Source organism: Coregonus clupeaformis, unplaced genomic scaffold (assembly GCF_020615455.1).
Source record: "Coregonus clupeaformis isolate EN_2021a unplaced genomic scaffold, ASM2061545v1 scaf0108, whole genome shotgun sequence".
In the NCBI taxonomy this organism is placed as follows: domain Eukaryota; kingdom Metazoa; phylum Chordata; class Actinopteri; order Salmoniformes; family Salmonidae; genus Coregonus; species Coregonus clupeaformis.
Window position 1 is genome coordinate 731,577 of NW_025533563.1, and position 27,758 is coordinate 759,334.

The 27,758-nt window shown below is 42.6% G+C and overlaps 1 long non-coding RNA gene across 1 annotated transcript; it reads right to left on the reverse strand.

Moving 5' to 3' along the window:
- Positions 1-517: 517 nt before the first annotated feature.
- LOC123483412 lies at positions 518-27,101 on the reverse strand. Its single transcript, XR_006658232.1, has 3 exons — positions 26,910-27,101; positions 9,960-10,055; positions 518-557 (listed from the first exon to the last, which is right to left on the reverse strand). It is a non-coding gene; the product is annotated as an uncharacterized LOC123483412 (long non-coding RNA).
- Between the last annotated feature and the right edge of the window lie 657 nt (positions 27,102-27,758).

The window sequence follows — 27,758 nt, forward strand, 5'->3', positions numbered from 1 at the left end:
AGTTGATGTTCTTATTATTTTCAACACACCTGTAGTGGAGATCTTGGTCCATTCTCCTTTAAGGACGTCTTCTAGTTTCTCTCTCAGTTCAGACACAGTCTTACTCACATCTCCAAAGTACTGAAGAGGACGGACAACGATGCTGGGTAAGTCTGAAGATACACTGGTACTGGAGAGAGACTGATAACTCTGGAGAGAGAGAGAGAGAGGGAGAGAGAGAGAGAGAGAGAGAGGGAGAGAGAGGGAGAGAACAGAACCAAATGATTGAGAGTTTCACATTGAGTTTTAATTTCATATCACATGTATCAAGGCAGTTGAGTTACCTGGAGGAAATGGATGTGATCCTCTGTGTGTGAGAGCTGCTCCAGCTCAGTGCTTCTCTTCCTCAGCTCAGCTATCTCCTGCTCCAGTTGCTCCAGGAGTCCTTCAGCTTGACTCACTTGAGCCTTCTCTTGGGCTCTGATCAGCTCCTTCACCTCAGAGCGCCTTCTCTCAATGGAGCGGATCAGCTCGGTAAAGATCTTATCACTGTCCTCCACTGCTGCCTGTGCAGAGCGCTGTTAAGAGAGAGAGAGAGAGAGACTTGTCTTACTTTAATGAGCCATCCTCATTACACTAACACCCCCACTCCTAAAAGCACATTGCGTGCCACCACAACCTCTACACAATCACATTATCCAGTACCCAACACCACAGTACAATACACCAACCAGCACCACATTCCAACCGTCCATCCAACCCCTCCTCTCCAGCCGTACAGACAGCCCCCTGAGCCCCCATACCTCCTGAAACATCTCCACACTGTTGATCATTTTGTACAACTCAAACTCAACCCTAAGGCGTCAACAGTAATGGCATTACCCTGGCAACACAGAAAAAAACATGATGAACAGTCTGTCATTGCAGAAAACGGACACCCCCTCCCCAACTCCCAGGTCAACCCGAGCCAACCAGCTATTGGTGTCCAGGGCTCCATGTAATACCCTCCACTGGACGACCCCTGACCTTTCCAGCACTGGGAGCTTATAGAGCCCCTCCACCTATACCCTGCCATGCTCTCAGCCTCCACAACCCCCTGCCACTGATGCCCCTTCACTCCCACTAAGCTCAGAGTGTTAAAAGTCAGTAAGTCCTCCAGACTCTCCTGCCAGTCCCCAGTCTCTGCTGTCAGTTGCAGTGGTGGAAACGGTGGTGGCCCCTCCTCAGGCTGCTCCAGCCCTCAGTACTGCAGCATAGAAATCAGAGACCCCTGCTGTATTGAGTCTCTCCGGCCGCATGATGAAGAGCTGCTGATCCAGCCCCAAACCACCAGCCCTCCTCAACAGAGCACATGCTGGTTCCCTCCAGACCACCTCCGTACGGTACAGTAGCCTCTGTGCTGCTGAGTCAGAACGCTGCCACCCTGACCAGAAAAAATTCACTAACTTGCGATGCAGGTCCACAAGCAGACCACCGGGAGCGTTGAGAATGGCCAATTTAAGCCATAGAGAGGATGCCACCAAGTTGTTGATGATCAGCACCGCCCCTCTGTATGCCACTTGGGAGATGAGCCACCTCCACTTCGTCAGCCTCGACACCACCGCTTGTGACACTCCTTCCCAATTCTTCCTATCCCAACCCTCCGAGCCCAGATACACCCCAAGCATCTTGAGCCACTCACAGCCCCACTGCAACCCCCCTGGAAGCTGCGGAGGTGCCCTGTCCCTCCATGCCCCACATAACATAGGCTCACTCTTGCCCCAGGTTCTCTAAGCAGAAGACGCCCCCTCGTACACCCTCAAACTATTCTCCAGGGCCTGTAGGTTCTGCTCATCCCTAACCAACACAGACGTCATCAGCGTATGCTGCCACTGCTATGCCTGTCCCCAACCCTATGCCTGGCTCCCACACTCCCTGTAGCCTCCTGCGTAGCAGGCCCAGAAAGGGCTCAATAACAAGAGTGTATAGCTGCCTGACAGAGGGCATCCCTGGTGAATGCCCCTCCCTACCCAGACTGGCCTACTGAGCCCTCCCCCCACCTTGACCATACATGAAGCCCCAGCGTACAGCATTTGAACACAGGCCACAAAATTCTCCCCACAACCGAAACAACACAATGAACAGATATTCATGGTCCACCCTATCAAAGGCTTTCTCCTGATTATGAACAGATTGTCTGTGTTAGAGCGTCCTGGTACACAGTACGTTTGGTCCTTGTGTACAATAGAGTCCAGGTGGAACTTGAGTCTGTTAACGAGGACCTTGGTAAAGACCTTATAGTCCAAACAGAGCAATGCCACAGGCCTCCAGTTCTTTATGTCGCTCAAATCCCCTTTTTTGGGCAGGAGAGTCAAAGCCTCCCGTCTACAGCTTAGCGACAGCTCCCCCACCCCGACGCACTCACACAACACACGTCCTGTAAAATAATTCCCCAGAACTTTTTATAAAAATCCACAGGCAGACCGTCTGAGAGACAGCAGCTGAGAGTTTGTGAAAGGCCAGGGAAATGTCTATTTGATTTATCTGTGACAGAGAGAGTTTGGAAAGGTCTGTGAGCAGAACCTGAGAAAACCCAGGATAATAATAATATGCCATTTAGCAGACGCTTTTATCCAAAGCGACTTACAGTCATGTGCATACATTTTTACATATGGGTGGTCCCGGGGATCGAACCCACTACCCTGGCATTACAAGCGCCATGCTCTACCAATTGAGCTACAGAGGACCACAGAGTTCTTCCCTCTATAAAATCAGAGTACAACTCCACAGCCTGCTCCCTCATCTCCCCCACAACAGAAGTTACCCACCCATCAGGCTCCCTCATCTCCCCACAACAGAAGTTACCCACTCATCGGCCCCCCTCATCTCCCCACAACAGAAGTTACCCACCCATCAGGCTCCCTCATCTCCCTCACAACAGAAGTTACCCACCCATCAGGCTCCCTCATCTCCCCACAACAGAAGTTACCCACCCATCAGGCTCCCTCATCTCCCCACAACAGAAGTTACCCACCCATCAGGCTCCCTCATCTCCCCCACAACAGAAGTTACCCACCCATCAGGCTCCCTCATCTCCCCACAACAGAAGTTACCCACCCATCAGGGCTCCTCATCTCCCCCACAACAGAAGTTACCCACCCATCAGGCTCCCTCATCTCCCCACAACAGAAGTTACCCACCCATCAGGCTCCCTCATCTCCCCACAACAGAAGTTACCCACCCATCAGGCTCCCTCCTCTCCCCACAACAGAAGTTACCCACCCATCAGGCTCCCTCATCTCCCCCCACAACAGAAGCTACCCACCCATCAGGCTCCCTCATCTCCCCACAACAGAAGTTACCCACCCATCAGGCTCCCTCATCTCCCCCACAACAGAAGTTACCCACCCATCAGGCTCCCTCATCTCCCCCACAACAGAAGTTACCCACCCATCAGGCTCCTCATCTCCCCCACAACAGAAGTTACCCACCCATCAAGGCTCCCTCATCTCCCCACAACAGAAGTTACCCACCCATCAGGCTCCCCTCATCTCCCCCACAACAGAAGTTACCCACCCATCAGGCTCCCTCATCTCCCCCACAACAGAAGTTACCCACCCATCAGGCTCCCTCATCTCCCCCACAACAGAAGTTACCCACCCATCAGGCTCCCTCATCTCCCCCACAACAGAAGTTACCCACCCATCAGGCTCCCTCATCTCCCCCACAACAGAAGTTACCCACCCATCAGGCTCCCTCATCTCCCCCACAACAGAAGTTACCCACCCATCAGGCTCCCTCATCTCCCCACAACAGAAGTTACCCACCCATCAGGCTCCCTCATCTCCCCACAACAGAAGTTACCCACCCATCAGGCTCCCTCCTCTCCCCCACAACAGAAGTTCCCCACCCATCAGGCTCCCTCCTCTCCCCCACAACAGAAGTTACTCCCCCTTCTGCTGTCCCCACCTCTCCCAAAAGCCTTGGAAGCTTGAGCAAAAAGTGACATCTTGTAAGAGCTTTACATGGAATTTCCAATAGGACACCTGCCTGGGCCCTGGTGAAACAGAGAACTGAGCCCTGTACTAGGTGCAGACACATTTTGGAAAGGAAAGACAAGGTCATTGATTTTGGCTCTAACCACTAACAACCTACCCTTACACACCTCTTTTGCTACCCCTGCACTAAGATTTGTGCCATGGCTCAGCACCTGCGCCCCCTTCCACCAGACCCCCAATACACTTCATTAATCACATCACTGTGTCTCTTGCAAAAAAATCACGTTTAAATGTTTTTGTTTGACATATTCCCCCAGTCTCTGCCGGCGTTCATGTTAAGAAAGTCTAACTGTGAAATCTCCATAAGAGGTGGGAGGGAAATCACCCCAATCAGAAACCAGTAGAGAAGCCCATAAAGCCGCCTTGCCAGAAAAAACCATCCATTTAAGCAGATTCTGAAGACATGCCCTTAAGAACCCATGACCCATTTTCTCAGCCTATACCGCTTCCTGGGTGAGAGGACACTAAACCCCTCATTCTTCATCACGTGTTGTACTGACCTTACAAACCTTCCAGGATCAATCAAATAAGACTCCAGCAGAACCTTCTTTTTCCCCTTTAGTCTCCATCAGGAACCTAGAAAGTTATCTCACCGTATATACTGGGCCCTCAGCATGACTGGCTGTCAGCTCTGGATCCAATGAGCCGTCTGAAAAAGAGACGCCTTGTCCTCCGCTCCCCAGACTCACCTCCCCCTCTTCCTGCTCCTCCATTGGCACGGTACCGTCCTCCTCCTCCCCAGTCTCTGCCCCCCTGCACTTCCCCCCTGATCAGAGCCTCTTCCCCAATGACAGGCAATATTTCCTGGGATGAGCATACCAAGCTTTCGCCCACCGGAGTCTCTGTTACTACAGAAACCTGCCTCAGCTCATGTAGCCCAGCTGCAACCCTCCCCACCACCGCTTTCTCCACGGCCTGCGCACCACCACTTGGCCATGCACTACTACCGTGTAGCTCAGTTGGTAGAGCATGGCGCTTGCAACGCCAGGGTTGTGGGTTCGTTTCCCATGGGGGGACAGTATGAAAATGTATGCACTCACTAACTGTAAGTCGCTCTGGATAAGAGCATCTGCTAAATGACTAAAATGTAAAAAAAATATTCTCCTCCCTCCTGGTACCCCTGCCATTTATTTTGCAATTCTGAGTAATCACTACTTTAGTAAGGATTAGTAAGGAAAAACACTTTATTCAGTACTACTGCAGTTGCTTAATAATTCCAATAGATGGCAGCATAAGACCATGAATGACATTTCAGAAGATTAGTTTAGTTCTCTCCCTGGATACACCACCACTCCACCTCACAGGAAAACTCCTCCTGCCTGAGCTTTTTACTGTCCCTTTCCACACTGCTAACGCAAGAGGAAGAACTGAAAACACATTACTGTGAAGTAATATAATGATGATTCATGTTTATTATTACCTGTTTTTATGGTCATGTTTTGAAATTATACTTCATTACTATAATGATTATCAATAAGCCTAAACATTAATTCCGTCACCTCTGGTCGACAAAAACGTATTTTCCTAGTACATGAATTGTCAAATTCATCAACCAGCATCGAGCACTCTGCCTTGTCATGCAAGCGAGGGGCATGTTGAGGTAAATATGCTAACCGCGACAGTTGCATTATGTAATTTATTGGTGGACTGGAAGATGCAGTGTTTTTTGTTTTCTATTCAGAGGCTATTTACTCCCAATATGAGATAATTTTATATAGAAGGTTTTTATAATGCATGTTTACTAGGGTTGAGGTTAGCGCATCTGAGTAGGGATTATTTGGCCGGGGTTCAATACCTGTCCTACCTATCAATCATATTGCTGCTTGTAGCCTATAACTGATGATCCCCACACTAGAAACACCGAAAACTATCTGTGCTAGCAAACCCTGTGTTCCACCCCTCCCCTGTGTAACCTTGAGGTTTGTTAAGAAACAAACACTTGTCTACGAAAAGAGACAACATGTTTAACGGATTCCGCTTGGCACCCAGCCGAGAGCACACGAAAACTACTTGCAAATTTACCAAAACGAACCAACTACTTGCGGTCTGTTCGTAAGCAATAAACGGAGGCAGATTAGCCACCACAACTCTTGTCGAAAGAGGCGAAATCTGCACCAACACACCCCTCACAAAAATCCCACTCACAACAAGACAAACCTTTTTCATTAACACAACCACCGCCTTGTTCATTCTGGATGCAGAATGCAGATGTTCTGCTCCAACCTGTTCGCCGACCATGAGCAAAACTTCCTCCACACCTTTCTCCGGAACGCACCCGAAGCGACAGCGTTTCTTCTCCACTCGGTTGAGGCCATCACGCCGCCCTAACAAACTACCCCTACTCCCCCCTCAACTCTAAACGATAAACAGTGGAAACCAATAAACAAACCCTCCACCATGAGAAAATACATTCAGAACATACGCAAGAACCAAAAGAAAAACGAATAGTAGCCCTCCTCACGAACCACAAATCTCTCACACAACCAACTTCTTCTTCTATGATATAATGGCGGTCCACAAACCAACGTTAAAGGTGCATGCCGCCACCTACTGTGCTGGAGTGTGTGGTCAATCACGGTTTCCAACATTTCTAAATCCTCCTACCTAACTCAGTACTTCTGAGAAAATAAAGAAGAGCCCTACTAACTTCAAAATAGACCCTCCCCCATCCCCAAAATCCCTTCCAAACCCCCCCAACCTCAATGACCCTACACTTCAATCTTTCCGTCTCTTCAACATACTTACAACAATATAACAACACATGCTCCACCGTTTCATCGACCGTACCCCCCAGACACAAACCCTTCCCATGCTTGCCAACCAGATGTAATGACGAGTTCAATGTACAATGTCCTAAGCGCAATCTAGTAAACACCACATCTTCCTTCCTAATCTGACTTTTGAATCTTGGTCCATCGACCTTTCTGTAAAACTGTAAACTATTCATATAAATGCCGGCCCTTGTGCTCAGAGTACCATCTCTTCTGCCACACATCTATCAAAATGGCTCTGATCTTAAATTTGGCCTCACCTCTACCCAGTGCAACATTAAGATCAATGATATCTAGTTTCAAAGCTCTTTTAGCTAACTGGTCTACAATTTCATTCCCTTCCACACCCGAATGTGCTGGGACCCAGCAGAATGTCACTACTACCCCCATTCTCTCAATTCTCCATAATAACATTAATACCTCCAATAGCAGGTCACTCCTATTAGATTTACCAGATGATAAACTATTCAATACAGACAGAGAATCTGAGCATACTATAATTCTAACAGGTTGTACGTCCTCCACCCACTGGAGGGCAACTATATACGCCAACAGTTCAACTGAGTATACTGACAGTTCATCTGTTAGTCTTCTACATATCTGCACATCAAATTCAGGAACGTAAACGCCTGCTCCTGTGAGCCCACTATCTGGGTCCTTGGATCCATCTGTGAAAAGCAGTAAAAAAGCATAAAAACTTCTACCAATGTAATTGTCAACCAGTTTCTCAATATCACTGACTTCTGACCAATCATTCCTTTTCTCTACCAAGGTTAGATCAACAACAGGGTCTGGGAGTAACCATGGAGGAACATCCCCTATCACCACAGAAGGGCCAACCTCCAACTCCCTCAAACCACTCTCATCAGCAAGCTTTCCAACTGTCCAACCAAAACCACTGCCTTGTCTACTAGTATATTCCCAACAGTCATCTAGAACAGTAGCAGTGGGATGCTCAACCTCACAGCCTTTCAACCCAATAAGATAATAACCATTTTTTACGCTGTATATCCAAAGGCATCTCTCCTGCCTCCACCAGTAAGGCACATACAGATGTTGATTTAAATGCACCAATACATATCCTTAAAGCTATATACTGGATTCTGTCCAGCTTCTGAAGCCAAGTCTTTACCTCTGTTCCATAAACTGTACACCAGTAATCAATTGTCGTCCTGATCAGAGCTCTATAAATATCCATCAACAATTGTCTGTCAGCACCCTATTCATAACCAGAGACCCACACAACCAAGTACCGCGAAAGTTAATGAATGAGAGAGACAGAAACATCGTTACAACACTGTACATTGCCATAATATAACGGTTCTTCATCTTTGGAGTTTAACGGCGGTTGACATCCAATATGATGCATTACCGCCCCCAACTGGACTATAATATAAATCCATTATACTTTGTTATACAAAATGGGAAAAGGGGAAATTATAATAATACAAAAAACACCCTTCCAACTAACCCTACACTCATTAAATACCCACTACCCCATTCCACTACTTTGACCCTATCTGCTCCTGCACCATGCCAACGGCCTGGGAGGACGGGACACCACCACTCAACACACCCTGTAACTCTTCTGAAGTCTAATCTTGTATGCCCAAATACTTCTCTGCAGCTGCCACCACAACATCTATTTTCTGTGATTTACGTTCCATTTCTGCGGTACAGTTGATAACCATTGCTATGAACTCTAAGAAGCTAACTTTACTGAAGCATATATCACTCGTTGGCCTATCCCTCTGTGCTGGCACAGATCTACTACTCACAGGGATCCTCTCAGGATCTCTCACCCTTGACCCATCCTCCTCTACTTCCTTCACTGCCTCAGCATACGACACCTTCTGCACTACTCTGACTCTAGCCACCTCAACCTGCCTCTCTCGCACCGGACACTTCCAATCCCCAGCAACATGGGCATCCCAACAGTTGACAAACACTTTATTCACCAGAACAATCCTTTATCCCATTCTCTTCCGCACACATAAAACATCTTGTAATTTCCCTCCCACAAACTGCTGCGAAATGACCATAAACGTTGCACCTGAATTTATTGATTTGGCACAAAAGCTTGAATCAAGATAACTGATATATCATAACATGACTTTCTCTGGTAAAGACTCATGACTCAAAAGGACTGACTCCTCTGTTTCACCACGCTCACCACCGGGTCTGCATCACACCAAAAGGCGGGAATCACAAACACCAGGAATCTTCATCGTCAATTGCTCCACCTCCACACTTAACGCTACCCCAGAAATCACTCCTTTCAATGGTGCCCTGTTCCTAAGAGCAAAGCAAGAAACAGATCTTGACCCAAGTTAAGTGACATGGAGCGCCCACTCCCTCTGGTCAGAAGAAACACAAACAAATATCCCAAGTCCACTACAGGTTACCTTCACTGATTCAACTGCACCCAACTCCTTTCCCACCCACCCTGAAACTACAAATGGATCTGCCAAAAGGAATGGATCCACGTTCTCCTACAATGTATCTCCTACTGCACCAGATTCTTCTTTATCATGTCCATTGATGCCAGGCTCTGGTTCTGAGCTCTTCACCACACCTTCTACCTCACTTAACTCTCCCTCATTCATTTCCATTTCACCTCCAGAACTCGGTCTGGCGCACGGCTCACTCGGTTTTCACTTGAATTATAACATTTGAAAGTCTCTATTCCATTGAAACTTTTGTGAGTGTAATGTTTACTGTTAATTTCTGGTGGTTTATTTCACTTTTGTTTAGTATCTATTTCACTTGCTGTGGCAATGTAAACATGTTTCCCATGCCAATAAAGCCCTTTGAATTCAATTGAATTGAGAGAGAGAGAGAGAGAGAGCTCCATGTTAATGTATAGGGGACTTGAGTCTTTCATGGTTACTCAAGGTTATGTGATGAGGTAACCCCTCTTGCGACGTCAAAATCAGTGTCAGCCTAATGGGGATGACCTCTTGGTGAAACAGTCAAGATGTTGGTTTCTCTCCTCAGTAGACCCGGGTTCATATCCCGTCGGTTACATTAAGCCGTCTATTCTCTGAAAGGGGTCCAGACAGCCTGTTCCCAACAGTGGAGCCAGTGGGATTGGAGACGGGCCCCTCTCTCTCTCTCTCTGACTGGAGGAGAGAAGTGAAATGGTGTGTCTCCTCTGGTCAACAATACTCACCTTGAGAGACTTTACAGCCTGTTTGAGCTCCTTCAGGTCCTTCTCTCTCTCCTGGAATCTCTGCTGGACTTTCTGCTGACTCATCCCCAGCTGCCTCTGTGGAGAATCACTCTTCAATGAGCTATCAAGCTTTATTTGTCCAGTAGATCAATAGTATAGTAATGGGACATAGGGCACATTGAAGATAGGGATTAAAATGTTGAGGAAGTGTCTGTGTGAAATTATATTATTATGTTGTTATGTGAATGATTATAGTTTTAACAGTGCACAAAACAGGGGAGCTGATTGGGTGTTTGATAACGAATGATAATGGTGTTTGACTTTAGAAAATGGTGATACATTTGGAGAATCTGGGTTAGCATATCTATATAATCAATGTTTGTGTTCATATTTGTTCTGCCGTGGATCGATATAATTTGAATGATCTCATATTCAAACAGCCTTAGTTCCTACTGTATCTTTAATTATTTGTTTATCAGACAGTCACCATCAAGTTGTTCTGGTCTTACCTGTTTCTCAGTGCTCTCTGCTGCAGCTGACACTGTATCATGGCCTTTATGTTCATCCATCACACACAGCAGACAGATACACTGCTGATCGGTACGACAGTAAACCTCCAGCAGTTTGTCATGATGAGAGCAGATCTTCTCCTGTAGTTGTGCGGTGGCTTTGACCAGCGAGCTTCTTGAAAGCAGGAGATTCATAGTGAGGTTGGAGGTGAGTCTCACAGTAAGAGGCCAGACACACCAGACAGGACATGAGGGCTTTCTGCTTTCTGGTCCCAGTGCAGACATCACACGCCACATCTCCAGGTCCAGCATAGCACAGAGCAGGAGGGGGAGCAGCCTGGAGTCTGACTCCTTCAGTTTCTCCACCACCTCAGCCAATATGTTGGCTTTTCGTCAGATTAGGCCTTGGGTGAAGGTCTGTCTGCACTGAGGACAGCTATAGACCCCTTTCAGAACATCCTGATCCCAGCAGCCCTCAATACAGCTTCTACAGTAACTGTGTCCACAGGGGGATGGTGACCGGCTCCTTCAGTAGATCCAGACAGACAGAACAACAGAACTGGTCCTGGTCGAGGCAGAACTCCTTGCTGAGCCATTTGGACGGTTGTTCACTCTCACACAGACAGACGACACAGAGACTCAGATCAGTTTCGTTTCCTCAGAAGAGAGTTTGTGGAGGAGGGACTTCCTGGTTCTGCCAGAGGGGTGGGGTTAAAAGGAGGGAGGGAGGGGTTAGAGGAATGGAGGAAGAGAGAGGAACTGCATGCAACAGGAAGAGGGAGACAAATAGTTTTGTTCCTAGGTTACAGTCCTTAACATGGAACAAATGAAATAATGAATCTTAAAATGTGAGTTGTTAGAATATATAAAGGATAACAGTTTCTATGAAGAACATATGTATAATTATTTCTAATGACCTTTATAATGCCTTATAATACACTAATGTGTTCTACTTAAGCAATAAGGCCTGAGGAGGTGTGGTATATGGCCAATATACACTACCACAGCTAAGGGCTGTTCTTAGGCACAAGCATAGCGGGATTGAGAATGATGTAACACTTTCAAAAAATCAAATCAAATTATTGGTCGCATACACATATTTGCAGATGTTATTGCAGGTGTAGCGAAATGCTTGTGTTCCTGGCTCCAACAGTGCAGTAATAACTAACAATCACACACATCTAAAAAGTAAAGGAATGGAATTAAAGAAATATATAAATATTAGGGCGAGCAATGTAGGAGTCTGGGTGTAAATATATTTATAAACTGGGTAGTTCAAGCCCTGAATGCTGATTGGCCGACAGCCGTGGTATATCAGACCGTATACAAAACGTTTATTTTACTGCTCTAATTACGTTGGTACGTTAATAGCAATAAGGCAGTTTTAGAACACCTACTCATTCAAGGGTTTTTCTTTATTTGTACTATTTTCTACATTGTAAAATAACAGTGAAGACGTCAAAACTATGAAATAACACATATGGAATCATGTAGTAACCAAATAAGTGTTAAACAAATCAAAATATATTTTATATTTGAGATTCTTCAAATAGCCACCCTTTGCCTTGATGATAGATTTGCACACTCTTGGCATTCTCTCAACCAGCTTCATGAGGTAGTCACCTGGAATGCATTTCAAATAACAGGTGTTCCTTCTTAAAAGTTCATTTGTGGAATTTCTTTCCTTCTTAACGCGTTTGAGCCAATCAGTTGTGTTGTGACAAGGGAGGGGTGGTATACAGAAGATAGCCCTATTTGGTAAAAGACCAAGTCCATATTATGGCAAGAAGAGCTCAAATAAGCAAAGAGCAACGAAAGTCCATCATTACTTTAAGACATGGTCAGTCAATACGGAACATTTCAAGAACTTTGAAAGTTTCTTCAAGTGCAGTCGCAAAAACCATCAAGCGCTATGATGAAACTGGCTCTCATGAGGACCGCCACAGGAAAGGAAGACCCAGAGTTACACTCTGCTGCAGAGATAAGTTCATTAGAGTTAACTGCACCTCAGATTGCAGCCCAAATAAATGCTTTACAGAGTTCAAGTAACAGACACATCCCAACATCAACTGTTCAGAGGAGAATCAGGCCTTCGTGGTCGAAATTGCTGCAAAAGAAACCACTACTAAAGGACACCAATAAGAAGAAGAGACTTGCTTGGGCCAAGAAAACACAAGCAATGGACATTAGACCGGTAGAAATCTGTCCTTTGGTCTGATGAGTCCAAATTTGATATTTTGGGTTCCAACCGCAGTGTCTTTGTGAGACACAGAGTAGGTGAACGGATGATCTCCACATGTGTGGTTCCCACCGTGAAGCATGAAGTAGATGGTGGGATGGTGTGGGGGTACTTTACTTATGACACTGTCTGGGATTTCTTTAGAATTCAAGGCACACTTAACCAGCATGGCTACCACAGCATTCTGCAGCGATACGCCATCCCATCTGGTTTGGTCTTAGTGGGACTATCATTTGTTTTTTCAAAAGGACAATGACCCAACACACCTCCAGGCTGTGTAAGGGCTATTTGACCAAGAAGGGAGAGTGATGGAGTGCTGCATCAGATGACCTGGCCTCCACAATCACCCGACCTCAACCCAATTGAGATGGTTTGTGATGAGTTGGACCGCAGAGTGAAGGAAAAGCAGCCAACAAGTGCTCAGCATATGTGGGAACTACTTCAAGACTGTTGGAAAAACATTCCTCATGGAGCGGTTTGAGAGAATGCCAAGAGTGTGCAAAGCTGTCAAGGCAAAGGGTGGCTACTTTGAAGAATCTAAAATCTAAAATATATTTTGATTTGATTGAACACTTTTACTACATGATTCCATGTGTTATTTCATAGTTTAGATGTCTTCACTATTATTCTACAATGTAGAAAATAGTCAAATAAAGGAAAACCCTTGAATGAGTAGGTGTTCTAAAACATTTGATCAGTAGTGAAGATATCCAAACTTTTGACTGGTACTGTATACAGGCTCTGACTGTCTGCTCTATATCAGCATTCATCTTGGGCCAGAATAACACTGCTTTAGCACCTCGTTTTGACTTTTCCATCCCTAGATGGTCCTTGTGTATTTTGATCAGAATGTTTTTCTGTAACAGACTCCATCAAGTCCAGATAGTTCATCCCTGTATTGACCATAAGGGTATGGTATAGCTTGTACAGACTACCTGCATGTTATGGCTTGAATCACCTTTTGCAAACACTCATCTTCTGCAGTAGCACGTGAAATAACTGTCCACATTTCATCTGAGACTGGGCAACTCTCTCTGATAAGGTTTACATGTATGGTCTCGTCCTGCTCATATATATCTGGTTTGGTTCTGAGCTGTCAAAAGCTCTGGACAATGTGTCTGCCACTAACAATTCTTTCCCCTGGCCTGTACCTCGAGTTGCAAGTCATATTTCTGAAGTTTTAGAAACAGTCCCTGTTCTCTTGGTGGTGTGTGTGTTAGACCCTTCTTTACAATAGTAACTTAAGGTTGATGATCTGTTTCAGCCCACACTGTTTTACCACAGATAAACACACTGAATTTCTCACATGCATATGACAGTGCCAATGCCTCTTTCTCAATCTGAGCATAGTTCCACTCAGAAGTTGTCAGAGCCCTGGAGGCATATGCAACTGGGCGCCATCTAGTGCCATACTGCTGTAACAACACTGCACCTTAACCTGCTTTAGAGGCATCTGCTGAGATTGAGGTTTTGAGCTTTTTATCATAGGACCTCAGTAGTGGAGCATGCATGATGTAGTGGACATTCTAATCAATAATGAGGAGAGACAGGGTCAATCACCAATCAGGATATTACTTTATTCAAAACTTATCAATAAGGTAATAAGTTGAGGCTGGTCGACCCAACAGTCTTGACACAAAGAATACTAAAGATCTTTTATAGCAAAGATACACCCTCTTAGTCTACATGACAAATAACAGATGTATGGAAGGAGTCAAAAGGTGAGGCTTGATATATGAGAAAGGAGTATCCCCCAGCCAGAAAGCATTTGCTATGAAGACTGTTCTTACTGTATGGAAATCAGAGTTTAGCCTCCAAAACAAGCTTCCTCTCATCATTATCCATACCCCAGCCATCTCTCCCTGGTACCTCATTACACCAACTCATTCTATGGAATGCGTTCTGTAGGTTTTATCACCAAAGGCATCGTTAATCTGCTGTCAGTGTTAACAGACACATGAGAGTTCTAAGAACCCTTTTCTACCGCAGAAAACAACCATTTGATGCAATAACAGTATTAGAACATCATCTAGTCATTGTTGTCCTCACAATGATCAATGCCTTGAGCTCCTCAAAACTCTTTCTGATGATCACTGTTCCAACACCAATCTGTAGTTTTACACAGTAGACTTCTCATCTGACTAGTGTGAGTTGCCAGATTAGGTACACATTAGCCCACATAGTTAACCAGCCCTTAGAACCTTTGTACGTCCTCTTGATCGGTAGGCAGTGGCATGTTCTTGATGGCGGTCACTTTGCTCTGGTCTGTCTGAACACCTTCACATGTTAGTTTTTCACCCAAGAAGGTTATTTCTGTCTTTCTGAAATCCCATTTGTCTGCATTTAGCTTTAGCCCATTATTTTACATTTAAGTCATTTAGCAGACGCCCTTATCCAGAGCGACTTACAGACGCCATGCTCTACCAACTGAGCTACATCCCTGCCGGCCATTCCCTCCCCTACCCTGGGCCAATTGTGCGCCGCCCCATGGGTCTCTCGGTCACGGTTGGCTACGACAGAGCCTGGATTCAAACCAGGATCTCTAGTGGCACAGCTAGCACAATGCAGTGCCTTAGACCACTGCGCCACTCTGACTAGATCAAGTGCTGCTTTCAACCTGGTGTTGTGCTCTTCAAGAGTCTGAGCCCATATTATGGTGGAAAATACTTATTTTCCACCATAATTTGCAAATAAATAAATTAAAAATTCATTAAAAAAATGTGATTTTCTGGATATTTTTTTCTCAATTTGTCTGTTATAGTTGACGTGTACCTATGATGAAAATTACAGGCCTCTCTCATCTTTTTAAGTGGGAGAACTTGCACAATTGGTGGCTGACTAAATACTTTTTTCCCCCACTGTATGTAGGCTTAAATATCCTGATCTAGTGAGATATACATGGCGGAGACTCAATCAAGCTAGTCGTCTTGACTTCTTTCTTATGTCATTCTCATTGGCACCAAAAGTAAAAAAAAGTGTTGATAGGGGACAGAATGCGGTCGGACCATCATATAATAGGCATATAAATTACTCTTACTGAATTTCCACGTGGGTGAGGATATTGGAAATTTAATCAAAGCCTATTGGATGATAATTTATTTATAATTAGAACAAAGGAATTTATAACAGATTTTTTCCAACATGACATAGGTACAGCGAATCCCCTTATTGTATGGGACACCTTTAAATGTGCCTTTAGAGGCCATGCAATTCAGTACTCATCTCGAAATCAAAAGCAATTTAGGTCAAAAGAGTTTATACTAACAAAGGAAATAGAAAGTCTAACAGAACAGATAGATGGCAACAAAAACTGTAACATAGGGCTCGAATAAATTAGAGGAAAAACAAAAAGAAATGGAGAAACTTATTCAAGAAAGATCAAGTGTAATATATTATAAAAATAAAGCAAACTGGATGGAATATGGGGAAAAATGCACAAAATTATTTTTTAATCTTCAACATAGGAATGCTACCAAAAAGAACTTAATGAAACTGGTTACAATTGGCGGAGTCACCCGTAATTCAACAAATGATATTTTGAAGGAAGAAACAAAGTACTTTAAGCATATGTTTTATTTTCCAGTCGCCTCCATCTCCTCTAACTGAAGCTAATTGTAGAGATTTTTTTCTATTGATAATGTCAAATTAACAGCCACACAGAAAGACTCATGTGAAGGTGAAATTACAGGGAGGAACTTCTGGATGCAATTAAAGGCTTTAAGTCTGGGAAAACTCCAGGGGTTGGATGGCATACCAGTCGAGGTATACCAAACCTTTTTTGATATACTAAGAGGACCGTTATTAGCATGTTTTAACCACTCCTATGTAAATGGTAGATTATCTGACACTTAAGAAGAAGATCTCATTATTACTGAAACAGGATACAAGTGGAAAATATAAAGATCCAGTCCATTTACAAAATTGGAGGCCCCTTACACTTCAGTGTTGTGATGCAAAAATTCTAGCAAAATGTATAGCGCATAGAATTAAAAAGGTATTGTCGGATATTATTCGTTCTAATCAGACAGGTTTTTTACAAGGAAGATACATTGGAGATAATATAAGGCAAGTATTGGAAACAATAGAACACTATGGAAAATATGGGGAACCAGGCCTGCTATTCATAGCAGACTTCGAAAAGGCATTTGATAAAGTTCGACTGGGGTTTATATATAAATGCCTGGAGCATGTCAATTTTGGAGAATCTCTAATAAAATGGGTCAAAATCATGTATAGTAACCCTAGGTGTAAAATAGTAAATAATGGCTATTTCTCCGAAAGTTTAAAACTGTCAAGAGGAGTGAAACAAGGTTGTCCACTATCGGCATATCTATTTATTGTGGCCATCGAGATGTTAGCTATTACAATCAGATCCAATAATAATATCAGAGGATTAGAAATCCAGGGCTTAAAAACAAAGGTGTCATTGTACGCTGATGATTCATGTTCTCTTTTAAATCCACAATTAGAATCCCTCCACAGCCTCATAGAGGATCTAGATACATTTTCTAACCTCTCTGGATTACAACCAAATTATGACAAATGTACTATATTACGTATTTGATCACTAAAAAATACAATTTTTACATTACCATGTAGTTTACCAATAAAATGGTCTGATGGTGATGTGGATATACTCGGAATACATATCCCAAAGGAAATAAATGATCTCACTTCAATACATTTTAATAGAAAGTTAGCAAAAATAGATAAGATCTTACTACCATGGAAAGGAAAATACCTGTCAATTTGTGGAAAGATTAACTCTTTAGTATTATCCCAGTTGACCTATTTGCTTATGGTCTTGCCTACGCCTAGCGAACAGTTTTTTTAATTATATGAGAAAAAAATATTCAATTTTATTTGGAACGGCAAGCCAGACAAAATTAAAAGGATATATTTATATAATGAATATGAATTCGGAGGACAGAAATTATTAAATATTAAAGCATTAGACCTATCACTAAAAGCTTCAGTCATACAAAAGTTATACTTAAATCCTAATTGGTTCTCAAGTAAATTAGTAAGATTGTCTCACCCAATGTTCAAGAAAGGCTTTTTTCCCTTTATTCAGATTACAACAACTGATTTGCAGTTATTTGAAAAGGAAATAATCTCCCAAATATCACTATTTCTAAAACAAGCCATAGAAAGTTGGTTGCAATTTCAATTTAATCCTCCAGAAATGACAGAACAAATAATGCAACAAATATTGTGGTTAAATTCAAATATACTAATTGACAAAAAACCTTTGTTTTTTGACAGAATGTTTAAAAAAGGTATAATCTTCGTAAATGATATCATCGGTAGGACTGGTGGAGTTATGTCGCACATGCAGCTAACAAAAACATATGGAAATGTCTGCTCTAACCAAAATTACAACCAAATAATTGCAGCCTTGCCGCAAAAGTGGAAGAGGAAAGTGGAAGGGGGAGAAAGTAAGGAACTTGTCTGTCGGCCTTGCATTAAAGAACATAATTGGTTAAGGAAAACTGTGATAAATAAAAAAAGTATATCAGTTTCACTTAAGGACCAAAGGATTGACAGCCGTCCCATATAGATTGCAAAATAGTTGGGAAGAGATTTTTTGACGTACCGATCCCATGGCATAGTGTTTATGAACTGACACGCAAAACGACACCGGATTCAAAAATTAGAATCTTTCAATTTTAATTATTATAAAAAATTCTTGCTACCAATAGAATGTTATTTAAATGGGGGATACAATCTTCCCAGCTCTGTAGGTTTTGCTGTGAAGAGACAGAATCATTAGATCATTTGTTTTGGTTCTGTCCATTTGTAGCTTGTTTTTGGACACAGGTCCAGGAATGGCTAAAGGATTGCAATATTTACCTGGAACTAACCTTGCAGATAGCATTACTGGGTGATCTGAAAAGTCATAGTCAATCAATCAATAATATAATAATACTTTTAGCAAAACGGTTTATTTTTAATTCACAATCTGTAGAAGCAATGAGAATAGAAAGGTTCAGAACTTTTGTAAAACATCACAGTACGGTTGAAATATATATGGTAAATAGAAATCCTATATGGATGGTGTTAAGAGATAGATGGGAGGTATTGAATAGAGTTGAAGGATGGGACTAATAACAAATAACAACAAATAATAACAAAGATAGCTAATAATGTCAGCATACTGTGTCCATAATAAGTATATAGGTTGTATGTTGGGAGCTTTTTGGGAAAGAGCACAGTTAGAAAGATATGGCATATAGAAGCAAACCGGATGGACATCATGAAAATGATCGGAGAGGTTGAGAGTAGAAGAAGTTCAGGAGCAAAAAATAATAATAATATATATATATATATATATATATATATATATATATATAATATAATTATTGTAAAATTAACTGTGTCCATAAGGTGTAGATAGTAAGTATAGGCCGGAAGTAGAGGCCTGGGCATTGTTGTTCACTAATTTACTCCAAGTAGGGAAAGGATGGCGGGGTTGAAAAGTAATAAAGGGGAGTATATATATAAAAAACATGGGGGATTGGAAGTGATGCAGACAATTACATTGATAGAAGATACAATCTATTTGCAATATTAAGCTGATCCATCCCCCCCCCCCAAAAAAAAGACAAGTCAACTGAGTTCAAGTCAACTGGGAACTCGGGAAAAACGAGCTACGACTGGGAAAATACGTTTTGAACTTTCATCAAACTCGGAATTGTAAATCGGGAACTCTGGCATCTTTCTAGAGCTACGACCTGAAGATCACTGACGTCATCATGATTCAACCTTTTTTTTTCTTTGAGTTCACAGTTGTCTTGAAAGCACCATAAATCCAGAGAATGCCAGACTTTGATGACAAAGTTTGAGAGACAACATTTGCCCACGAAGGACCGCCACGCCACCTTCCTGTTCAAGTGAGCACAGCACAACAAGGTGAGTCCAAACATGTCTTGTATGCTGCTGCATAAATGATTTAATATGCCAGGGAGATGTATGTTGTGTAGTAAGCTGTTAGTAGCCCATGTGCCTCACCCTAATAATTTGGTATATTTTCACCTCTTAATTTCGCCTACTGTTCTGACTTGGTGGTGCACATGTAGCCTATAACCTGTTTTAGAGAAATGTAATCATCGAATATTGTAAGAGCTTTCGTTGTCTGCTTATATGCCCCCTTTATTTATCCTACGCTTCTGACTTGGTGTACAGGGAAAACACTGTAAGAACGGCCCATGTTCTGAATTCTGTCGCTGTACATTTCAAAAGTGCTGAACAAATAGTTATATTGACTACCTCCGTCCTAGATCGCTCATTAATGTCTTAATCGAAATTACGGATTGCCTCTTATCCGCTTGTCGTCCCCTTATGCCGTAGTTTGTACATCTCAATTGTCAGTAGAAACCACATTTGTTTAAGCAAGTCAGCCATATCAGCTATATTTTTTTAAAAGGCAGTAAATGAGGCTGAAGGAACTGTTTCGCTGCCAGACAAGGCTCCACTGATAGCCAGGTGTAGCAGTGGTAAGGTATTGAGACTGCTGTTGGGACAGCTGTTGGGACAGCTGTTGGGACTGCTGTTGGGACTGCTGTTGGGACTGCTGTTGGGACTGCTGTTGGGACTGCTGTTGGGACTGCTGTTGGGACTCTGCTGTTGGGACTTCTTTATGGAGGCTCTATCAGTTTGTGGGCACCGTTTGTCAGCGTTATAGTGCAAATAATGTATTGTTTAGTGTTGTGTTGTGTAGTGGCTTTGCTGGCATGCATCCCACTTTTTTATTTATTTGCCCCACCAAGATTTACATGCTAAAATCACCACTGCAGGTGTCACATGATGGATTAAACATGTTTGGAGAATTTGACATAGTGGTTCCCAAATTGACTTCTTTGACACATGCTATACATCATGAGAAAAATGCAGTTTAAAGACGTTCACCTTTGGATAAAAGTGTCCTACATCAGTCTACAAGGTTTTCATTGTAATCCATTAGGGAGTCACATGATGACTGTGACCCTATGAATAAACCTGCTATTCAACATGTTTGGCTTGCAGTATGTTTGGCTTAGAGTCTTGCATAGGCAGTTATCTGGCTGCTGTGGTGATGGTAGTAATACTGGAGGATGTCCTGGGTAAACCCCAGGATGTAGACCACAGTTATCTAGCTGCTGTGGTGATGGTAGTAATACTGGAGGATGTCCTGGGTAAACCCCAGGATGTAGACCACAGTTATCTAAATGCTGTGGTGATGGTAGTAATACTGGAGGATGCCTGGGTAAACCCCAGGATGTAGACCACAGTTATCTAGCTGCTGTGGTGATGGTAGTAATACTGGAGGGATGTCCTGGGTAAACCCCAGGGATGTAGACCACAGTTATCTAGCTGCTGTGGTGATGGTAGTAATACTGGAGGATGTCCTGGGTAAACCCCAGGATGTAGACCACAGTTATCTAGCTGCTGTGGTGATGGTAGTAATACTGGAGGATGTCCTGGGTAAACCCCAGGATGTAGACCACGATTATCTAGCTGCTGTGGTGATGGTAGTAATACTGGAGGATGTCCTGGGTAAACCCCAGGATGTAGACCACAGTTATCTAGCTGCTGTGGTGATGGTAGTAATACTGGAGGATGTCCTGGGTAAACCCCAGGATGTAGACCACAGTTATCTAGCTGCTGGGGTGATGGTAGTAATACTGGAGGATGTCCTGGGTAAACCCCAGGATGTAGACCACAGCATATAGAGTTAGTATTTTTTTAGGCCTTATCTATTGAGATTCACCAATGTCCCCCTTTCTGAGAATATGAAGACACCAACAAAAGGTTGGTTGAACCTCACAAAGCAGTCGGTCTATGAAGGAACAATATGTTTCTCTCATGATATTTTGACTATCAGGGAGGGATTCAACAGTCTTAGTCAAGGGTTTCATAAAATGTGTTTTTATTTAATCAGGTACTTTTTTCATATAGTACATTAACTGTTCTCACACACACACACACACACACACACACACACACACACACACACACACACACACACACACACACACACACACACACACACACACACACACACACACACACACACACACACACACACACACACACACACACACACACACACACACACACACACACACACACACACACACAGACACACAGACACACAGACACACACACACACACACACACACACACACACACACACAGATACTTGGTAATATGGTTTATGAGGACAATCAGTTTATAACATGGTTTATGGGAACCCACCTTTCCCATGGTCCTATCAATGAAATGTAATGTTTTATGTAGAAGACACATCTGACTTCCGATTGGTTCATAGGATCATACTGAAGTCACATGTCTGTAAACACATGAGTTGATAGAATTCTCCTCACTCCTACTCTTGAGGGCGGCTGGATGGAGGGCAACTTCAACCTGAAAACAAACACATATTGTCCACATACCCTCTCAGGCTACCTGTACTTTCCACAAGACACAAATCACCAGATGGAACAGTTCATTCGAAATGCTTGAACGTTTTTTGGAACAACAGCCAGCTATAATGGCAACTCTGATGTCCAAGGATCTACGAAAGGGGGTCACAGATGTAGGCACGCTGAGTGAGAGTGATATTGCCAACATGGATGACATTGTTCAGTTGATGGGTCCTGTCAAAATGGCAACCACTGTGATGTGTGATGAAGACCAGCCAACTCTCTCTGTAATGGCTCCTCTTCAAGCAAAACTGCTGAAACACCTACAGCCATGCGAAGACGACTCAACCCTGGTTGCAGAGATTAAGAGGGTGATGGCCAGTGACCTCTCCACACGCTACAGAGGCACCCAAGATACTCTCAACATAGGTAATTAATTTGGAGTCTTAATTAAAATCAACTTGGTTAATATTTTAGGTTATTAGACTGTATTAATTTGTAAAATGCCACACCTTTGCGTTTTCAAGTTTGAATTTGAGTGTTTTTTTCATATGGAAAAGTAAACAAGATATCTGCAATACAATTATTAGTTCATGGTGGCTTTACATCATCACTGTGCCACATTTCTTTTAAACATACTAAAGTTTAATCTTCTGATTATTTTGTGAATGAGGAGGTGGTCATCACTTGAAATTTCAGGTCAACTTAATTTAATAATGCAATGAATGCAATATTTTTGTTCTTTAAACAGCATCAGCGTTGGACCCGCGATTTAAAGAACTGCCCTACCTGGAAAAAAAGGACAGAGAACAGGTCTACACAAAACTGGTTTTTGAGGCAGAAGTGTCCCACCAGGTAACTCTTCTCCTCTTTCCTCTGCTCTTTTCTCTTCTCCCCTTTCATTTGTCCTCTCTCAAATCTCATCTGTTCTTTATCTTCCTCTAAATTTATGTGAGCAGTATTACAGAGCAGAAATATGAACAGTTCACACATTCTTACATCAATAGATGCAAGCAATGGGAAATCAGGAGGAAGACGAGGGAAGCTCAAGCACAAAGCTGTCAGGATTCAATGACGAGACCACAGGTGTGTTTCATGTGATACCAATAAAAGATTGTTGTTGTTTTGTATTAATGAGAAACATGACTATATTTTGAAATATATTTCTAATATTGTAGCTCCAAATGAGTCACCTCCTTGTAAGAAGAAAGCCTTAGATGCGCTGTTTGGCGATTCCTTCACCCAAAGAGAAAGAAAATCCACAAGCGAGACAGCCAGAGCAGAGGTGTTAAAGTACAGAGCAAAAGATGCGTTGCCTTTGACTGAAAATGCCATGAAGTGGTGGAGATCTCAGGAGAAAGAGCTACCTGTACTTTCCACCCTTGCTAAACGGTACCTGTGCATTCCAGGCACCAGTGTGCCAGCAGAACGGGGTTTTTAGTACTGCTGGCGACATAGTGAACGCACAGAGAAGTGTTCTGCGGCCAGATCATGTTGATCAGTTGATATTTTTTGAAAAAAAATCTGTAGTCATTGAAGAGTAGCCTAGTAGGTTACACTTGATATTTTGTTGAATATTGTTTGTTTATTAAAATGAGAGTAGTAGCAGGTTCATCCACTGCTCATTCAACCTGAAGAAATGTTGGTTGCACTTTATTTTTTATATTAATACTGTATTTGTATTGTAATGTTGAAAAACAAAAGCGAAGTAGCAGGTAAACCTACTGTTAATTCAACCTGAAGAGATGTTGGTTGCACTTTATTTTTGATATTAATATTGTAATATTTTTATGTTGAAAAACAAAAGCAGAAGTAGCAGGTAAACCTACTGTTGAAATGTTGGTTGCACTTACTGTACTTTTATTGAAAATGTATTGAATATTGAAAATGAGATCAGACAATTTTAACTTCCTGTTAATTCAACCTAAAGTGTTGTTTGCACTTTATTCAAATAAAATGTGAATATATTTGCCATTCATTGTTGTTTACTTGTTTATTTATATTCATAATTAATTGATACCTGATTCCATTACAAGAAACAGGAATCTAGGAAACTTCACCTGCACTGTCAGTATCCAGGTATTTATTTCAGTACACTGGTTGAATTTTTTGGCTAAAGGTTACTGAATCGATTTCATGTCACTGAATCGTTTCGGATCGTATCGTTCTAAATGAACCAATATCGTCCTTGAATCGTATCGACAACCACGAATCGTGATACAAATCGAATCGTTGTTAAAACGAATCGTTACACCCCTAATAATAATAATATAATATGCCATTTAGCGGACGCTTTTATCCAAAGCGACATACAGTCATGTATATATATATATGCACTAACGGTAAGTTGCTCTGGATAAGAGCTGCTAAATGACATAAATGTGTATGGTTTGAGAGAGAGAGAGAACATCAGGTAAAGTTCTGGGGGATGTCAGCCATGAAGTTGTCTAAACACAACTGGAATATAATTTGTTTCTGATTCATTGTTAATGGATTTTCCATTAGGAACACAGGGGGAAAACCTAACACAACAACACACATAACACACAACCAATAAAAACAAAGGGGGAGGAAACCACTAAAGTCATTACCATATTGTCATTTTCTAATGACAGGGAGAAAACATGTAAAATCTAGAAGACTACTTTAGATCTGATCAGAAGTAGCCTAGTGCACTACGTAGGGAACAGGGTGTCATTTGGGCCAGAGTCAGTAACTCCTGTATGGAAATCTTCATTCTAATGACAGTGAGCAAATCTCCAATCTCCACCCTATTCCCTATGTAGTGCACTACTTTAGATCTGGTCAGAAGTAGCATAGTGCACTACGTAGGGAACAGGGAGTCATTTGGGCCAGAGTCAGTAACTCCCCTGCGTATGAATTGTCTCTCTATCTTATCAGTCTTCTATATGATGTTCTCCTCTCCTCCTCTCTTCTCTCCTCTATTCACTCTATTCTATCATCCACACCACATGCCAGCTTCAACACAATCCATTTACAAGTTAAAGACACACCTTGGAATAAATAGCAAAGGAAAACTACTACTAGATGGATTTTTTATTTCCCATCACCATGAATCATATTTAATAACTGAACAGTAAAAGACCTAACTTCATCTGTTCCTGACTCTGGGTAGTGGATTAAAAAGACCATCAATCTCCAATGATATTAAAGTACAATTCTGAACATTACTGATATACTGAGTGACAAGTCAAGATATCTGCTGGGTTTTTATTGTTGGGTTAATAGCACCACCTGCTGGACAGATTTAATGTTGCTTGACTGAGCAGTACGGGAGAATAAAAGATGCCAAATTTAGGGCCGGTTTCCCGGACATCTCCATTGAACATGCTTTTTAGTCTAGGACTAGGCTTAATCTGTGTCCGGGAAACCGGCCCATATAGTTCAATTAGCAAGTAAGTAACACTACCTGTTCCATGATACTGAGGAAAATGACATTGAGACAGAGAACCAATTGAGAAAACATTTAATGGTTCTGAATGACAACCAACATACATTAACAGCATACATCATGATTAATGTAAATGTAAAAAGATTAAAACATTGCACTTACAAATAATATGAATGCATTGAATTGTAATTCACAACATCTTCTGAAGATCAAATCAATCAAATCATTGTACATAAAAAACAGAGCAGAATGAATCATCACATCTGGGGACCATCACCACCAGCATGACTAGTATCTATGTGGACCCTACTACAGTTTAACCAGCTCAGCTATAGACTACACCAGCATGACTAGTATCTATGTGGACCCCTACTACAGTTTAACCAGCTCAGCTATAGACTACACCAGCATGACTAGTATCTATGTGGACCCTACTACAGTTTAACCAGCTCAGCTATAGACTACACCAGCATGACTAGTATCTATGGGGACCCTACTACAGGTTTAACCAGCTCAGCTATAGACTACACCAGCATGACTAGTATCTATGTGGATCCTAATACAGTTTAACCAGCTCAGCTATAGACTACACCAGCATGACTAGTATCTATGTGGACCCTACTACAGTTTAACCAGCCCAGCTATAGACTTCACCAGCATGACTAGTATCCATGTGGACCCTACTACAGTTTAACCAGCTCAGCTATAGACTACACCAGCATGACTAGTATCTATGTGGACCCTCTACAGTTTAACCAGCTCAGCTATAGACTACACCAGCATGACTAGTATCTATGTGGACCCTACTACAGTTTAACCAGCTCAGCTATAGACTACACCAGCATGACTAGTATCTATGTGGACCCTACTACAGTTTAACCAGCTCAGCTATAGACTACACCAGCATGACTAGTATCTATGTGGACCCTACTACAGTTTAACCAGCTCAGCAGTACTATTATAGAGCAAAAACCCAGGATAGAGGGGCTGAGTGAATGTGGTCTGGACTCTGTGGAGGAGGGTCATTGTGTCAGAGACACTGTAGAAGGACAGAGTACCTGCCTTGTGATCCAGGTACACTCCTACTCTGGAGGACCGAGGGCCTGATACTTTAGTCACAACATTATTGTGTATGAACAAATAACCACCACTATAACACTCTAAACTCCAGGACTTGTCATTGTATCCAAATCCACCATCTGTCCCTGTTCTGCTGATGATTGATACATTTGGAGCAAACTCAATATACTCAAGGTTTGTGTTCATATTTTTTCTGCTGAGGATTGATTTCATTTGAATGATCTCATATTCAAACAGCCTTAGTTCCTACTGTATCTTTAATTCTTTGTTTATCAGACAGTCACCAACAAGTAGTTCTGGTCTTACCTGTTTCTCAGTCCTCTCTGCTGCAGCTGACACTGTATCATGGCCTTTATGTTCATCCATTGTACACTGATAACAGATACATTGCTGATCGGTGCGACAGAAAACCTCCAGCAGTTTGTCATGATGAGAGCAGATCTTCTCCTGTAGTTGTGTGGTGGCTTTGACCAGCTTGTGCTTCTTGAAAGCAGGAAATTCAAAGTGAGATTGGAGTGAGTTCTCACAGTAAGAGGCCACACACCAGACAGGACATGAGGGCTTTCTGCTTTCTGGTCCCAGTGCAGAAATCACACGCCACATCTCCAGGTCCAGCATAGCACAGAGCAGGAGGGGGAGCAGCCTGAGTCCTGTCTTCTTCAGTTTCTCCACCAATTCAGCCAACATGTTATTTTCCTCAGATTAGGCCTTGGAGTGAAGGTCTCTCTGCACTGAGGACAGCTATAGACACCTTTCAGATCATCCTGATCCCAGCTTTCTTTAATACAGCCCATACAGTAGCTGTGTCCACAGGCAGTACGTCACGGATCCTTCAGTAGATCCAGACAGATGGAGCAACAGAACAGTTCCTGATTCTCTGCCATTTTGGTGCTCTCTCCCGTAGGTTAAGCAATGGCAGTGTCAAAGATTAATTTCTGTTTCATGGAACTCTACACCAGAGGACAGGAGTGGCTTCTGCTTGACTGTGTACTCTGTATGCTTGAGGGTGTGTTTTCTTTGATAAGGAAGTGTGACAGAGTGTTGGGTAGTAGGCAGAGATGGTTAGTATTTATGTTACTTGAAATTCATATTTTAATTACTTCTGAGAGATGTTCAGTATTTCTCTTACATCTATTTGAAATACGTATTTTAATG